We start from the raw sequence: 15760 nt of genomic DNA, 5'->3' as shown, positions 1-15760 counted from the left end.
CATAGGGCAGACTTTTATCCACACTCTACAATGTGGGTCATGCTTATTGATGGTACTTTTCAGTTTAATAATGACTTCCGATGCAACCCCGTCCACAGCGGCATTTTTCTGCTAGTGAATGTAACATAAGCACACATCGTATTGTCAGGATGTCCTCAAAAGCATAGGCCATAGGTTACAGAGTAGACATGTCCCGAATATAGACACAAGTCACACACATGCAGGGGTATGTTAAGATGGGGGTCTTATATATCAGACATGTACCAATAGATGTTAATCCAGGGTTGGCTTTTTTTACGTTAAGAGCTACTTTTGGTATAGACCCTTAAGAATCATTGGATTGGTTTCTCTTGTTTTGGATGATGCAGCTCTATGGGAAAGGCGGCTTTTAGTCTTGAGAGTGAAGCATATCTGTCCATTGTGGGTAAGATGTCCAGATGTCCCATATTCTCTCATTGGGCATGAACTTGCTTTTTGGTGTTGGGCACTAGGTGCACTGAACTGAATGTATACACAGGGTACCGCAACCGTGTCCCATTGCATTGATATGCAATGATGTTTGAACGCTTCTAATTTTCATTTCATTTTGTTTTGTATTTTGTAGAATGTCAGTGGACCCTGAGCTTCGTTGAGCCACCTTATTCCTACAAGGTTTACCTTATTGAGAGATCAGTAAAATCAATTTGATTTCTTAGCAGAGTAACTCCTTTTTGGTCCTGATGAAGGCCTTGGAACCCTTGCAAAGGGTCAATGATAGGCTGAAACATATTGACCACATAAAGGGGTTATAGTTGTTAACAACACAAAAATACCCCTTGCTTATTGTTAACTCTATCCCAGAGCACCAGAATAAAACTCATTCAGCCCATCCGGAGATAGTTTTATTTACACTTCTCTTTTTCCTTATTTGTACTCTGCCCCTCACTCTAAAACTACATCTGCTCATCGGATTAAAAACACCCCTGCTCCTACCTTCTTGGAGAGTCTTAGCCCACACCATAAAGCACGTCATATTCGGTTGAGTGAGGGTCTAGTCCCTTAAAGGAGGTTCTTCCTTGAGACACAGATTCCTTTTGCAGTTTTTTCTTTTTTTCCTTTGTTGGATACCAGACATACATTGTGTGTGTTTCAGTTATATTTAGGGACTTGTACGTTTCTGGTAGGGCTTCTCCCTCTGGATCCCTAGTGTGCATTGCGTTCACAAAGTGTACCAAGGCATCTGACTACCAGAGTGAGCATGCGTTTTTTTTTTTTAAAGGTATGCAATTGCTTTTTTCAAGTGCAGTGGAACACTGCAAACACTGATAAATGCTTTTAAATTATTGTACCCAGGAGATGTATTTCTTTGGCTGGCTTTTGTAGCTATGTTTTTGTTAGAAGGAAATAAAACACTGCAGGATTTGACATACAAATAATTCTCTGGCTCGAAATGTACCTTTCTGCAGCCCTGGAACGGGTTTATTATACTGTATTGTTCCCTCTTGTTTGTCAGGTTTGGAGGTTGAGGATGGGGGAGGTTTGTTTGGCTGACATGGTCATGCTGGGTGGAGGGGGTGTAGTGGAAGGGGGGGTCCCTAGAGCTGGGTTCAGAGCAGGGTTAGCCAAATATTGGATAAATTAAGCAGGAGAAACAGACAGCTCACCTCGCTGTGAACTTTTCACCCAGTCACCCTGCTCCTCACCCAGCCTTGCACAGGTGGAGTGGCGACCGGGCAGCCCCCAGGCCTCAGCCGCACCTCCCTCAGGGGGCACTGACAAAAGGCGCGTCATTGTCTTAAAAAAAATGAATATCAAAGCAAACTCGTCCCGAGTCCCTGTTCTCCTGTTAAAACATGGAATTCATTTTCTGCTTGTCTCAATAAAAAAAAACACACCGCTCCAGTTAAATTCCAATTGGAACAGAATGCGTGTCATGCTGGGGCGCACAAAGGAGCGCATTAAGCCACAGTATCCGAGTGCCGAGGCTCTGCAGTCACTTACGGGGTATTAAGAATGCATTTGACCCAAGCAGACGACGGCAGTGAACCCAGACTTCAGCTTTCCACGGGATTTTTTTAATTAGATCAAATGAAATCGGCGGTTTCATGTGTTGGGTACGCAGCCAATCCCACATTTTCTCACTGCATGCGCAGCTGTCTCTTTCTGTGCATTACTTGGTTGTGGTCCAGTTTCCAGTTGACAGGCGCCCCGGCGGCGGGAACCAAAGCTCGCCGTGGATAATCATGTTTAGCGCCTCTGTGGGCAGTCTCCGCAGAGGGAGAAACGCTGGCCTCATATTTAGCAGTTCTACTGGCACGAAAATTGTGTCAAAGGTTCACGGAGCAAACCAGCAGCGCAGTAACTGGACCACCAAGGTAAGGTCACATTTGAAATAAGGCATGCATATTTAAAATATTCATACGAATTATGCAGATTACGATTGAAAGTAAAAGAAACTTGAATGGAAACTACTGACTATGCACGCAGGTTCCCCAAAACACCCATAAATGGTTGAACGTTTAACACAGTATATGTTGCTGCTCTTGCATAATCAATAGGTACGTGTTGGATTACAACACTTTCATGTCAGTGGTGAATAAAGAATGCAAGAAGGAATATATGGAGACCATTCAGACCTTAATTTGCAAAAGAATAAGCGCCAGGCCCAAACTTTTGATCAGAAGTCAGCGGATTGCGCTATCGAATGTCTGGGTTGCCAAATATCAAAATTACATCATCTTGATTCCACCTAATGTCCTTTCATCCACCACCGACTGTTTTTGTTCTTGCTTTTAATCTTTAAATTTCTTAAGGTTTCGGTCTATCTGTTCCTCCTTGTTGTCCCCTATTGGGTTTTTCTCTTTTTGAGTCAAAGTCTGATGAGGAAAAATAAGTACAGGTCCCCCAAAAAATGGGGGCCAGTGGGCTCCACCTGCAACCACCGGCTCAAATTAAGCACTGGAGACCAAAAAGAGTGAAATACTGTGTCCCATATCAGACACACATAGATTATTACTGTTTTTTCACAGGTAAATGTACATATAAGATAGTGCTTACTTCAACACGAACTGCCTTTGTCTGAGCTTTCTTAAATCCTTGTTTCTTCTTATGCCCCGACCACTGATCTTTTGAGCCCCGTCTTATATTTGTAAATAGCGCTTTTGCAGCTCAGCTCCCATGCCATTTTGGTTTGGTAGAGGCAGGAGCCCAGCAAATATTCAAGACTATTACCGCAGGTCTGCCTGTGGGTGAACAACCTCAATGAGCTGAGCTCTTCTTGAGGGCCCACAACATTCACCCCATCTTTGATAGTACTACAGTGCACATTTCAATCAAAGCCAACTACTTTTACAAGAAACCTTTAAGAGTGCAATTCCTTCACTCAATGTGATGGAGCAAGGATTCGTATAAAAGAGACTTGCTCAGAAGCAATCCTCTCAAATAACTCGTAACACTGTATTAATCCTGTTTGTAAAGACTAATGTGCACCACATTCCATATAATTAGCTTAGAGGAAGCTTGCATATGTGTCTTATTAACAAGTAGGTGTTTAGCCAAAATATCGAGTTTTAAATTTCGACCTACAATAATATCGTGTTTTTAATATCGTAGGTACAGAATATCGAAGTCAAGAATATCGAGGGACAGAATATCGATCCCAAGGTAAGTAATATCGAAGTTAATAATATCGAGGTAATTAATTTCGATGTAAGTAATATCGTAAGTAAAAATTTCGATGTCAATAATATCGATATTTATTTAGTGTAATGTCATTTAATATGTATTTTATTTGTATGTTAAAGATAATTGTAATGTATTTTAATACATTTAAAAATAAATGTTTAGAGATTAATAATTATTTTAAATTTAATTTAGCGTTTTAGTATCAGAGCGGGTTGTGGGTTTATAGGGGAATAGGGTGGGAAGTAATTTAATTATAATTAATGAATTAATATGTGTTGTTTAATTGGTATGTATGATTAATTAATTGGTATTAATTAATAATTGGTAATTAATTGATTAATTAATTGTTAATTAATTATTAATTGTACAAATATTTTATTAATTGGTTAATTATATACATTATAATTAGTTTATTATTAATATTTATTTATTGTTATTGTTAATTAAATAATTGTTAATTAGTAATTAATTGGTGATTTAATTTTATTAAGTGATTAATTGATAATTAAATTAATTATGTGAATTTTTATGTGTAGTGGGTTGTGGGTTTATAGGGGAATAGGGTGGGAAGTAATTTAATTATAATTAATGAATTAATATGTGTTGTTTAATTGGTATTTATGATTAATTAATTGGTAATTAATTAATAATTGGTAATTAATGTGATTAATAGATTAATTAATTGTTAATTAATTATTAATTGTAAAATTATTTTATTATTTGGTTAATTATATACATTAGAATTAGTTTATTAATAATATTTATTTATTGTTATAGTTAATTAATTAATTGTTAATTAGTAATTAATTGGTGATTTAATTTTATTAAGTTATTAATTCATAATTAAATTAATTATGTGAATTTTTATGTGTAGTGGGTTGTGGGTTTATAGGGGAATAGGGTGGGATGTAATTAAAATAAAATAAATAATGATATATTGTATTTATTTGTAATTAATGTTAATTAATTGTTATTAGTTAGTTAAATATAGTAAATATAAATAATTTATCATTGTATTTTATTTGTTGTTATTGCTAATTAATGTATTGTTAATTAACAATTAATAGGGGAATATTTGTAATTTCGTAGTTAATATGTATTAATTAGTCAATTAATAACTATATTAATTATAAAGAATGTATTATTAATTGCAAATAAGAGAGAAATTGATATATAAATCTATTGTGTATTTTGTATGTGTAGTGTGTTGTGTGTCAAAGGGGGAATAGTGTGGGATGTAATTTAAATTTATTTATTGAAATATTTATTTTACATAATTGGTATTTAATAATATTTTTTGTTTTAAAACATTGTTAACATGCAAATTTTTTATAAGAAATTATTGAATTGGTTATAATGTTCATAGAATCACTATGCTATCTAGTGCTTTCACAACTGAATAACTATCTGGAGTGGGAATAGTAATTTTTACCCCTACGCTATCCAGCGCTTTCCCTACTGTTACACTCTCTGGAGTTGGAATAGTAATTTTTACCCCTACGCTATCCAGCGCTTTCCCTACTGTTGCACTCTTTGGAGTTGGAATAGTAATTTTTACCCCTACGCTATCCAACCTTTTCTCTACTGTTGCACTGTCTGGAGTGGGAATAGTAATTTTTACCCTTACGCTATCCAACACTTTCCCTACTATTGCACTCTCTGGAGTGGGAATAGTAAATGTTACCCTTACGCTATCCAACACTTTCCCTACTATTGCACTCTCTGGAGTTGGAATAGTAATTTTTACCCCTACGCTATCCAACGTTTTCCCTACTATTGCACTCTTTGGAGTTGGAATAGTTATTTGTACCCCTACGCTATCCAACGTTTTCTCTACTGTTGCACTGTCTGGAGTGGGAATAGTAATTTTTACCCTTACGCTATCCAACACTTTCCCTACTATTGCACTCTCTGGAGTGGGAATAGTAATTTTTACCATTACGCTATCCAACACTTTCCCTACTATTGCACTCTCTGGAGTTGGAATAGTAATTTTTACCCCTACGCTATCCAACGCTTTCCCTACTGTTGCACTCTTTGGAGTTGGAATAGTAATTTTTACCCCTATGCTATCCAATGTTTTCCCTACTGTTGCACTCTCGGGAGTTGGAATAGTTATTTTTACCCCTACGCTATCCAACATTTTCCTTACTGTTGTTTTTGTTGAAGTTGGACTAGTAGTTTTATTGTGTCTGATATTAAATATGTTTTGTAATATTTTAGCTATTGTAATATATAATGAATAATAAAAATTATTCAAATTAAAATTATTGATTATTATTTGCTATATGTAATTATTTAATATTTATTAATGTTATTGTTTTATGTGTATAGATGTATTGGTAACTTAAATAAATATTTAATAATTTATATGTTACAGAAATTATTATTAAAAGTAATTATTAAGTAAGTGTATATATTATATATTATATATATGTTTAATTAAAGTTTCATTTAATTATATATATTTATTATACATTTTACATATTATAAAAAATATTTAATTATGTTTCTTTGATTTATAAGTATTATTTGGTTTATTTTACATATATTTTTAAACTAAAAAAAAAACGATATTTTTGAATTAAGATATTTTTGACATCGATATTAAATTATCGATATTTTTGTACTTACCATGTTGTAGATAGGATGTCGATATTCTTGACCACGATATTTTTGTTGCGATATTTTTGTAGGTCGAATTTTTGTCTTTCGAAATTATGTCATACAATCTAACAAGCAACCAGAGAGAAACTTAAAAGGGCTGCTAACGCGCTAATTTGTACTGTGCATGCGTCAACTGCATCTACGCAGGATGACGAATTAAAGCTTGGAGGGAATTTTCTGCACCTGCGCACTTGCTTCTAATATGGCCGCTTGAAGGCACACATACTAAGCATCTGCTTCGCTGAAACTACAACATGCTATTTACTAAATGCTAATGCAGGGAGATTTATTTTAAGTAAATGGGATTAGAGTAGAGATAGGTGGTATACAGTGAAATCATTTCATTTTGATTTTAACATGTTTCTTTTTGGCCTCTCTATTAGTTCAGATTTGGGCCTCAGAGTGATGCTAAAGTCTATACTTCACGTGACTGCTCACACAAGCGTAGTGACAACCAGCCAGAACCCATGAGGGTGTGCTTGGATCCCGTCCAAGGCCGTGTTCGCAACATGTCCTAGGAAAGTGATGGACATCTTGCAGGATGAACAAGACATCTGTTAAATGTATTCTTTTTATTGATAAAAATGTGAAATGCGGGTGGGAAATAAAGTTTGGGAAAATAAATTAAGGGGTGGGACCACTGAGTAACGAACTAGAAAATTGTTAACACTTAGCATGGTGTGATGATCATCCCCCCTTTCCTGCCCAATCAGAATTAGGAGGTTAATCAATTTGAAACATTTAGGGGTGATACATGCTATTAGAAAAGTATAATTCAGGTAGTTTAGTTAGTTAAAAAAGGAGATGCTGATGGTGATGCTGATGCGGCTGTTGCTGCTAGTATTGCTGAGATGCTGAGAGACCGGGATGCTGTCCGAGAGCTAATCAAATACTGAAGAAGAATCGAATTGTAGAACTTAGAGCCAAATCAAATTAATTAGAAGAAGATCGTGGAAGAATCGAGGAGGGAACTAAGGCAAAGAATTAGAAGAAGATAGCGGAAGAATCGAGGAGGAAGATAGTGTCAGAGAGGGGTGCGACGCAGGCATCGGATCTAGAAGAGGCCATCTATCCTGTCCCTGAAACCTGTCCTGAAACCTTTGTCACCTGAGCTGTCCCAGGGGACCTTTCCAACTCCGTGGCCAAGGGGTTGGTTTCCACACCATTCTAGGTAACTATAATTCTGTGTAGTATGTCATTTTAGGGAAATGCATAAGTTTGAGGTGTGTGACTCTAGTCCAGTAAACTTACTAGGAAGAGACCTATTGTGCAAAATGAATTGCACTATATTTTGCACACCAGACGGTGTTGCAATTCAGACCCCAGACGAAGACGGAGTCTATAAAATCATGTTAGCTAAACAAGGGACTGAGGTATATGAGATGTATTCCTTAATGACAAAAGACGATTAACCAAATGAGTTAAAAGCAACCGTGAATCCTGATGTGTGGGATTTTACAGGAAAAGAAGTAGGGATAATGGCAAATGTGGACCCAGTGAAGGTGACTGTGAAGGAAGGTGCAGTTTATCCAAACACTCGACAATGCAAAATGAGTCCTGAAGTCAAAGCTGGTGTTGTTGCAGAAATTGATCGAATGATTAAACAAGGCATTCTGAAAGAAATAATGAGCAGTCCCTGTGATTCACCTATAATCACATTAAGAAACCTAGTGGGAAATACAGGCTAGTTCAAGATTTAAGAAAGATTAATAAGCTTGTTGTGCCTTGTTGCCCCCTAGTGCCCCATCCAGCAGTAATTCTGTATCAGATACCATGGAAGGCAGGATGGTTTACTATAATTGATCTATGCCAAGCCTTTTTCTCCATTCCATTACACTCAGACAGCCAGTATCTCTTTTCATTTAAGTTTGAGGACCGTATTTTAGTATGGAATCGAGTTCCTCAAGGGTATACAGAAAGTCCTTCAATCTTCAATCAGATTTTGAAAAAGTGTCTCGAAACCTTAGTACTGCCAAGGAAGTCAGTTCTAGTCCAATACATTGATGACTTGTTAGTCGAATCAAAAACAAGAGATGACTGTGTTACTGATTCAATTGCTTTGTTAAATCATTTGGTTGATGGTGGACATAAAGTGTCCCCAGAGAAACTGCAATTTTGCAGGACAGGAGTCAGATATCTAGGACATCAAATAGAACGAGGAGTGAGGAAAGTGACCCCTGAAAGAATAAAGATAATAAAACAAATGCAGTTACTGCAAACCCAGAGAGAGCTTAGAATGTTCCCTGGAGTGGTGGGATACTGTAGACAGTGGATTGTAGGGTTTTCGTACTAGCCAAACCCTTAATCCAAATGACAAAGAAACGAGCAAAGGACCCAATAGAATGGGATGATGAAAGCATGGAAGCCTTTGTGAGGTTACAAAATTGTTTGTGTAAAGCCCCTGCCTTAGGTATGCCAGATTACACAAAATAATTTGCACTATTCTGTTGTGAGAGAGAAAGCTGTGCACTCTCAGTTTTAACACAAAGACATGGTTTGATGAGACGTCCAGTAGCATACTTCTCTGCTACTTTGGATCCTGTAGTATCAGCGTTACCTGGTTGCTTGAAAGCAGTAGCTGCAATTTTTATGAGTCTGGAACAAAGTGAATTAATTGTGATGGGACATCCTGTAAAAGTGTTTGTCCCACATTCAGTCGAGATTCTTTTAACAAGAGCCCGAAACACAGTACCTTACTCCCAGTCGGATGACTAAGTATGAGAGAATCATATTGGGAGCGGAAAATGTAACAAAAGTCAGGTGTACTGTATTAAACCCTGTTACCTTATTGCCAGAAGTACGGGGAGAGGAGGTGAAAGATGAAGTTGAGCATGACTGTTTGGATGTGACTGAACTATGTACTAAACCCCGCCCAGACATTCAGAAAGAGCCACTGAAAAATGCTGAACATGAGCTAGTTGTAGATGGCTCGTGTCAACGACATGAGGAAGGAGGATTACGTGCTGCTTACGCAGTGTGCACATTGGCTGGAATAGTTGAAGCATCCTATTTATCCGGAGTCAAATCTGCACAAGTAGTCGAATTGATAGCTTTGATTAAAGCCTGCAAAATTGGGAACAATTGGAAAGTAACCATTTTTACTGATCGCCATTATGGTTACGGGGTTGTGCATGATTTTGGTCAGCTTTGGATGCAGAGGGATTTCATGACTTCATCAGGATCCCCAATTAAAAATGGAAAATTTGTGAAAGAACTGCTTTGAAGCAATGCAATTGCCAAAAGAAGTGGCAGTGGTCAAGTGTGCTGCACATCAGTCAGGCGATGACTATGTGACAGCTGGTAATAAGTATGCTGACCAAGTTGCCCAGTATTGTGCCAGAAATAATTTGGCGGGGAACAAGAAAATTGAAACAAGTAGAATTAGCTGCCAACTTATGTTACTCTCAGGAATAGAAACATGGGAAGAAGTAAAACAACTACAGGATGAAGGGAAGCAAGTTTAAGAGAAGAATAGATCAAAATAGGATGCCAGAGAAGGACAGAGGATGATGTGTGGATATATCTGGATGGCAGGCTAGTAATGCCAGATTGTCTGCTTTCACAGATGGCCAGAATGTATCATGGAGACACACACATAGGTAGGGACGCCATGATCAGACTCTTTAGACAGGATTGGTTTAATCCAAAGTTCAGGAATGTCACAGAGAGTCTATGCCAGAGATGTCTAACCTGTCAACAAATGAATCCAGGCAGGAAAACAGTGGTCAGTTGGGGAAGAATTGGAAAGGCAGAAGGACCATTTGTGAGGTTGCAGGTAGACTTTATTCAATTACCACCTTGCAGGGGATTGAAGTACACCCTTGTCATAGTTTGCTTATTCTCACAGTGGGTGGAGGCATACCCTACTAGAAGAAATGACAGCATAACAGTCGCCAAAGTACTGTTGAGGGAATTGATTACACGATTTGGTTTCCAGTAACTTTGGAATCAGATAGAGGGTCTCATTTTAATAATGAAATAATTTGATTAATCTGTGAAGCCTTTAAAATTGAACAAAAACTGCACCGTGCATATCGCCCAGAGGCTTCTGGAGTGGTTGAACAAATGAATCGCACAGTAAAGGCAAGATTGGGAAAGGTGTGTGCATCCACACCGCTGGAGTGGCCTGATGCTTTACCTCTTGTTCTGATGGGACTCGGAAGTATTCCTGACAGATATGCAAGATTGAGTCCCTATGAAATTCTCATGAGAAGAGCAATGAGACAAGCATGTATACCAGGACACAAACTGTTGATTATATCTGATGATCTGGTATTAGATTATTGCAAAGGATTGGCTGACATAGTGCGTTCTGTCTCTCACCAGGTTGGAGAGTACGCAGTTGCCAGGCAGCCGATTTAAGCACATGATCTGAATCCCGGTGACTGGGTGGTGGTGAAGAATCACACTCGAGAGTCGTGCCTAGCACCCAGGTGAGAAAAACCACATCAGGTTATATTGGTTACAACAACAGCAGTAAAATGTACAGGTTTGCCTAACTGGATTCACGCAAGCCATACTAAAAGAGTACCAGCGCCTGACGAAGAGGGACCACAACTGACTCATGCAGTTGAGGCCGCTGAAGGTTGTGCAGCTGAAGGATCTAGGATATCAGATCCTGAAGTAGCTGACCAAGAACAACCGAGCACAAGTCAGGACGACTGGATACCAGTGGTTGACATACCCAAAGTGATTGTAAAGACAAGAAGCAGAACCAGGTTAGAGAGACAGGAAAATAGAGAGGACCAGATAGGTTTAGAAGAACAAGCTCAGGGAAGGGAAAATCAAACTGTTGTAGATCCTGAGCAGGATTAAACAAGGAAAGAACAATATACTCAGACAGAGGTGAACGAAAACGTTTATGGATCTGAGGAGGGACAGATAGGTCTAGAAGAACACGTTTAGGCTGCAGAAAACCAAAGTGCAGTAAGACCTGAGCAGGAGCAGTTTGGAGAAGAAGAACAAGTTCAGGTGGAAGAAAAGGAACAAATAGAAATAAAACCTGAACAGGGTCAGATAAGGGAAGAAGAACATGTCCAGGCAGATGAGGCCACAGTTATAAGCCCTGGACAAGGACAGACAGAGAGGGATCCTGAAAACGAAGATAATCAAATTGTGCCACAACTAAACGAAAATAAAAGAACACATGAAGAAAGAGGCAGTGCAAGCAAAAAGGGTCAGAAGAGGTGACAACTGGTCAGGTGGTGTTAAAAGGTGAAAATATCACTTCAGAACAATAAGTGAAGAACCTGAACAAGTAAACGAAGTCACTAGCCAGTCTGGGCAATCAACTAGTAGGCCTAAACAGAGATGTCAAAGACTGAGGATATTAAATAATAAGTTCAAAGGTCCTGAATGGACTTACGTAATTCTTGAAGAATTCGAGAATTTAGATTTAAATGAAGAAAGTGATGAAGAAATAATTTCAGAACAGATTGACGAAGAAGAAGTGAGACCCACTTGAAAAGTCCCAGAATTTAAAAAAACCCATAGGGAAATCAGAAATAAGGAAGAGAAATCTTCTTAGTCCAAAACGGCAGATGATAGGGTTGCTGGAAGACCAAAACGAAATTGCATAAAGAATTGTTGTAGAATATGTATATGTAGTATATTCTTAGTACTCATAATTTGGTTAATATTAACAGTAGCCATCCCTTATGTGATGGTGACAGAAAAAAAATAATAACACAAACACTAATGAAAGGGTAGCTAACTTTAAAGGAGAAAGAGTTGCATTAGAAGCACCAGATGAATTAGACTTACACCACACTGTGACAAATAATTACACTGCTTTAAATGTATTTCCAAAGTGTTATTAGTGCAATATGTAGACACTATGGGGCATATTAGCAAGGGCTGGCGATATAATTATCGCCGCTTTAGCGTCCGTTTTTGGGCGAAAAGCGGCGATAATTATATCGTAATATCATCAAGGACACGCTAGCGCGTGTTTCCTTGATGTAGAGCCCGTTTTTTCACAGCCTCGCCTCGCATCGCTAATGAGATGCAAAAGAGGCGTGGCTGTGAAAACAACACATGTTAATATCGTGAAGGCAGCTTCGCGATATTAACAAGGAGGTGCAGCGATAAAAAAAATCGCGCTACCTCAGCCTTAACTCAGGAATTTAACACCTGTTAAATTCCTGACTAAGGCATACTTTTAATGGGATATCGCTGTTTTCAATGGAACATCACTGGAAAACCAGCGATGTTCCATTGAAAACACTGCTATCGCTGAAATATTATCACCATAGCGCTATGCGTTGTAAATATAGCGTTATCATGGCGATAATATTCAGCGATAGCTGGCGATAATTTTTCTATCGCTATGAACGGCCAGCGATAATTATCGCGTGCCGTTGATAATATGCCCCATAGGGAGTTAGTGATTGTTATGTATGTATGAAATTACCAGCATCAGTAGCAGAAGGTGTAACATATCACCATTTACCCTTAACATATGGTATTTCATGTAGTGTTTTGTCAAGTTTATTTTATAGAACAGGAAAATTACAGTATTATTATTCTAACGTAGATGTGATTTTTTCAGAGGTTCCTATTCGAAAGAGTATGAAGCCAGTTCTTAGTACTAAAGATGCACAGTTTATGGGTGAATATTTCCTAACAATGAAAACAATAGATATAGCTGAAGCGCACAAGCACAACTTAACATGTACATTACACAAAGAAGAAAATATATTTTTGAATTTAGCGGAGCAAAGGAGACAGGTTTTCCAAAGAAAGGCTTCTGAAAAGAAACCTCAGATTCCTCAATGGGCCGAGAAAGAAGAAATATATACAGTTGGCAAAACTCTTGCTGTGATGTCCCTGGGTTTTGAAAAGAAAGGGAAGATCTGCCTTCATAGGTTAAAAACTGACTATAACAATGCATTTATTGGCTCCAGTGAATGTGAACATAATTTCTTAGTTATCAGGGGATGGGGACTAAAAGGTGGAAGAGACCCAGTATTTCCTGGAGTTTATTATGTGTGTGGGAATAAAGCCTATTTTAGGCTGCCTGCACATTGGTACGGGAGTTGCTATTTTGGAATAGTATTCTCAAAGGTGTACCATGTGGAAAGAATCACTGGAAGCAATAAAGACACAAAGGAACTAACACGTATCAAGAGAGCTAGTTTTTCAGAAATAGTAGGTGATATATTTAGTGCATTGATACCTTCAGTGGGAGTAGTTCTGAATTCATGGAAAATGTGTCAGTTATCCACTGTAGTTGATCGTCTATCGACTGATACTGCTGGGGGTTTCTTGATGATCAATACAGAAATGGTTGCAATTAGGTCAATGGTTTTACAAAATCGACTTGCTCTTGATATATTATTGGCAAAAGAGGGCGGAGTCCGTAAAATGTTGAAAGCGCAACATTGTTGCACTTATATTCCCGCCAAAAGTGTTGAAATTGGAGGATACATTAAAAATATTACGAAATTGGAGGAAGACTTGAAACCACTGGAAGTTGACAGTGTATGGAAGAAATTAACCAATAGTATTACTACCATAGGGAGCTGGTTTACTAATATAGGTAAAAGTATTATAGGTCAAATAATAGTACCAATACTTGGAATAACAATATTAGTTTTAGCAATAATGACATGGCGCAAATGCTGTAAGAAAAGAAAGAGATATGAAGTGAACGAAAGGGGAAAGAAAAGGAAGTATGATGAAATTCAGTTGGAAGAAATGAAGGGACATTTATACAAAACGATGAAGAATTTGCAATACAATAATGAAGAAGGAGATGAAAAGACAGAAAAGGCAGTTGAGATGTGCTAAAGTTGGCATCTGATTTGGTGATAGGTAAATTGGTGATGGCATAAATGCCAAGAGAGAGGGGATTGATGGAGCAAGGACTCGTATAAAAGAGGCTTGCTCGGAAGCAATCCTCTCAAATAACTCATAACACTGTCTTAATCCTGTTTGTAAAGACTAATGTGCACCACATTACATATAATTAGCTTAGAGGAAGCTTGCATATGTGTCTTATTAGAAAGTAACCAGAGAGAAACTTAAAATGGCTGCTAACGCTGGAATTTGTACTGCGCATACGTCAACTGCATCTACGCAGGATGACGAACTAAAGCTTGGAGGGAATTTTCTGCACCTGCGCACCTGCTTCTAATATGGCCACTTGAAGACACACATGCTAAGCATCTGCATCGCTGAAACTAAAACATGCTATTTACTAAATGCCAATGCAGGGAGATTTATTTTAAGTAAATGGGATTAGAGTAGAGATATGTGGTACACAGTGAAATCATTTTATTTTGATTTTAACATGTTTCTTTTTGACCTCTCTATTAGTTCGTATTTGGGCCTCAGAGTGATACTAAAGTCTATACTTCACGTGACTGCTCACGCAAGTGCAGTGACAACCAGCCAGAAGCCATGAGGGTGTGCTTGGATCCCGTCCAAGGCCGCGTTTGCAACATGTCCTGGGAAAGTAATGAACATCCTGCAGGATGAACAAGACAACTGTTAAATGTATTCTTTTTATTGATAAAGATGTGAAATGCGGGTGGGAAATAAAGCTTGTGAAAGTAAATTAAGAGGCAGGACCACTTAGTAACGAACTAGAAAATTGTTAAAACTTAGCATGGTGTGATGATTATCCCCCCCTTTAATGCCCAATCAGAATTAGGAGTTTCATAAATTTGAAACATTTAGGGGTGGTACATGCCATTAGAAAAGTATAATTGAGGTAGTTTAGTTAGTTAAAAAAGGAGATGCTGATGGTGATGCTAATGCGTCTGTTGCTGCTAGTATTGCTGAGATGCTGAGAGACCGGGATGCTGTCCGAGAGCTAATCAAATACTGAAGAAGAATCGAATTGTAGAACTTAGAGCCAAATCAAATTAATTAGAAGAAGATCATGGAAGAATCGAGGAGGAAAATAAAGCAAAGAATTAGAAGAAGATCGCAGAAGAATCGAGGAGGAAGATAGTGTCAGAGGGGGGTGCGACACAGGCGTCGGATCTAGAAGAGGTCATCTATCCTGTCCCTGAAACCTATGTCACCTGAGCTGTCCCTGGGGACCTTTCCAGCTCCTTGGCCAAGGGGTTGATTTCCACACCATCCTAGGTAACTATAATTCTGTGCAGTATGTTATTGTAATGCTCTCTCTATTTTCTCCTCTCCAGGTACTGTCATTGCAATAATATTGTTTAGATGATTTACTGACATATTTGAGAGATTGATTTTCCTTCCTTGGAGAAAAACGGTGTACGAATTGTATTTGTCTCACATGAATTTTACTAGATAAACATTTAAACTCTTCCCAAGTCTGTGGTTATTTAAAATATTTAATTTACGTCATTTCACCTTATACTAGCTTAACTAAAAGGTCAATTGACCAGAGGAAAGTACTTTTGATTTAGAAAGATATTAATGAAATGTTGAACTTGAAAGCATATCA

At 38.0% G+C, this 15760-nt stretch overlaps 1 long non-coding RNA gene across 1 annotated transcript; it reads left to right on the top strand.

The window, feature by feature from the left end:
* Window positions 1-2256: 2256 nt before the first annotated feature.
* On the top strand, window positions 2257-15226 carry LOC146867914 (uncharacterized). Its single transcript, XR_014966162.1, has 3 exons — window positions 2257-2354; window positions 10657-10763; window positions 14650-15226. It is a non-coding gene; the product is annotated as an uncharacterized LOC146867914 (long non-coding RNA).
* The last annotated feature ends 534 nt before the right edge of the window (window positions 15227-15760 follow it).

The sequence above is a fragment of the Triturus cristatus genome, chromosome 1_2 (assembly GCF_964204655.1).
Source record: "Triturus cristatus chromosome 1_2, aTriCri1.1, whole genome shotgun sequence".
NCBI classification, from domain to species: Eukaryota; Metazoa; Chordata; class Amphibia; order Caudata; family Salamandridae; genus Triturus; species Triturus cristatus.
Note: the sequence above shows the minus strand (reverse complement) of the source record. Positions and strands in the feature narration are given on the sequence as shown.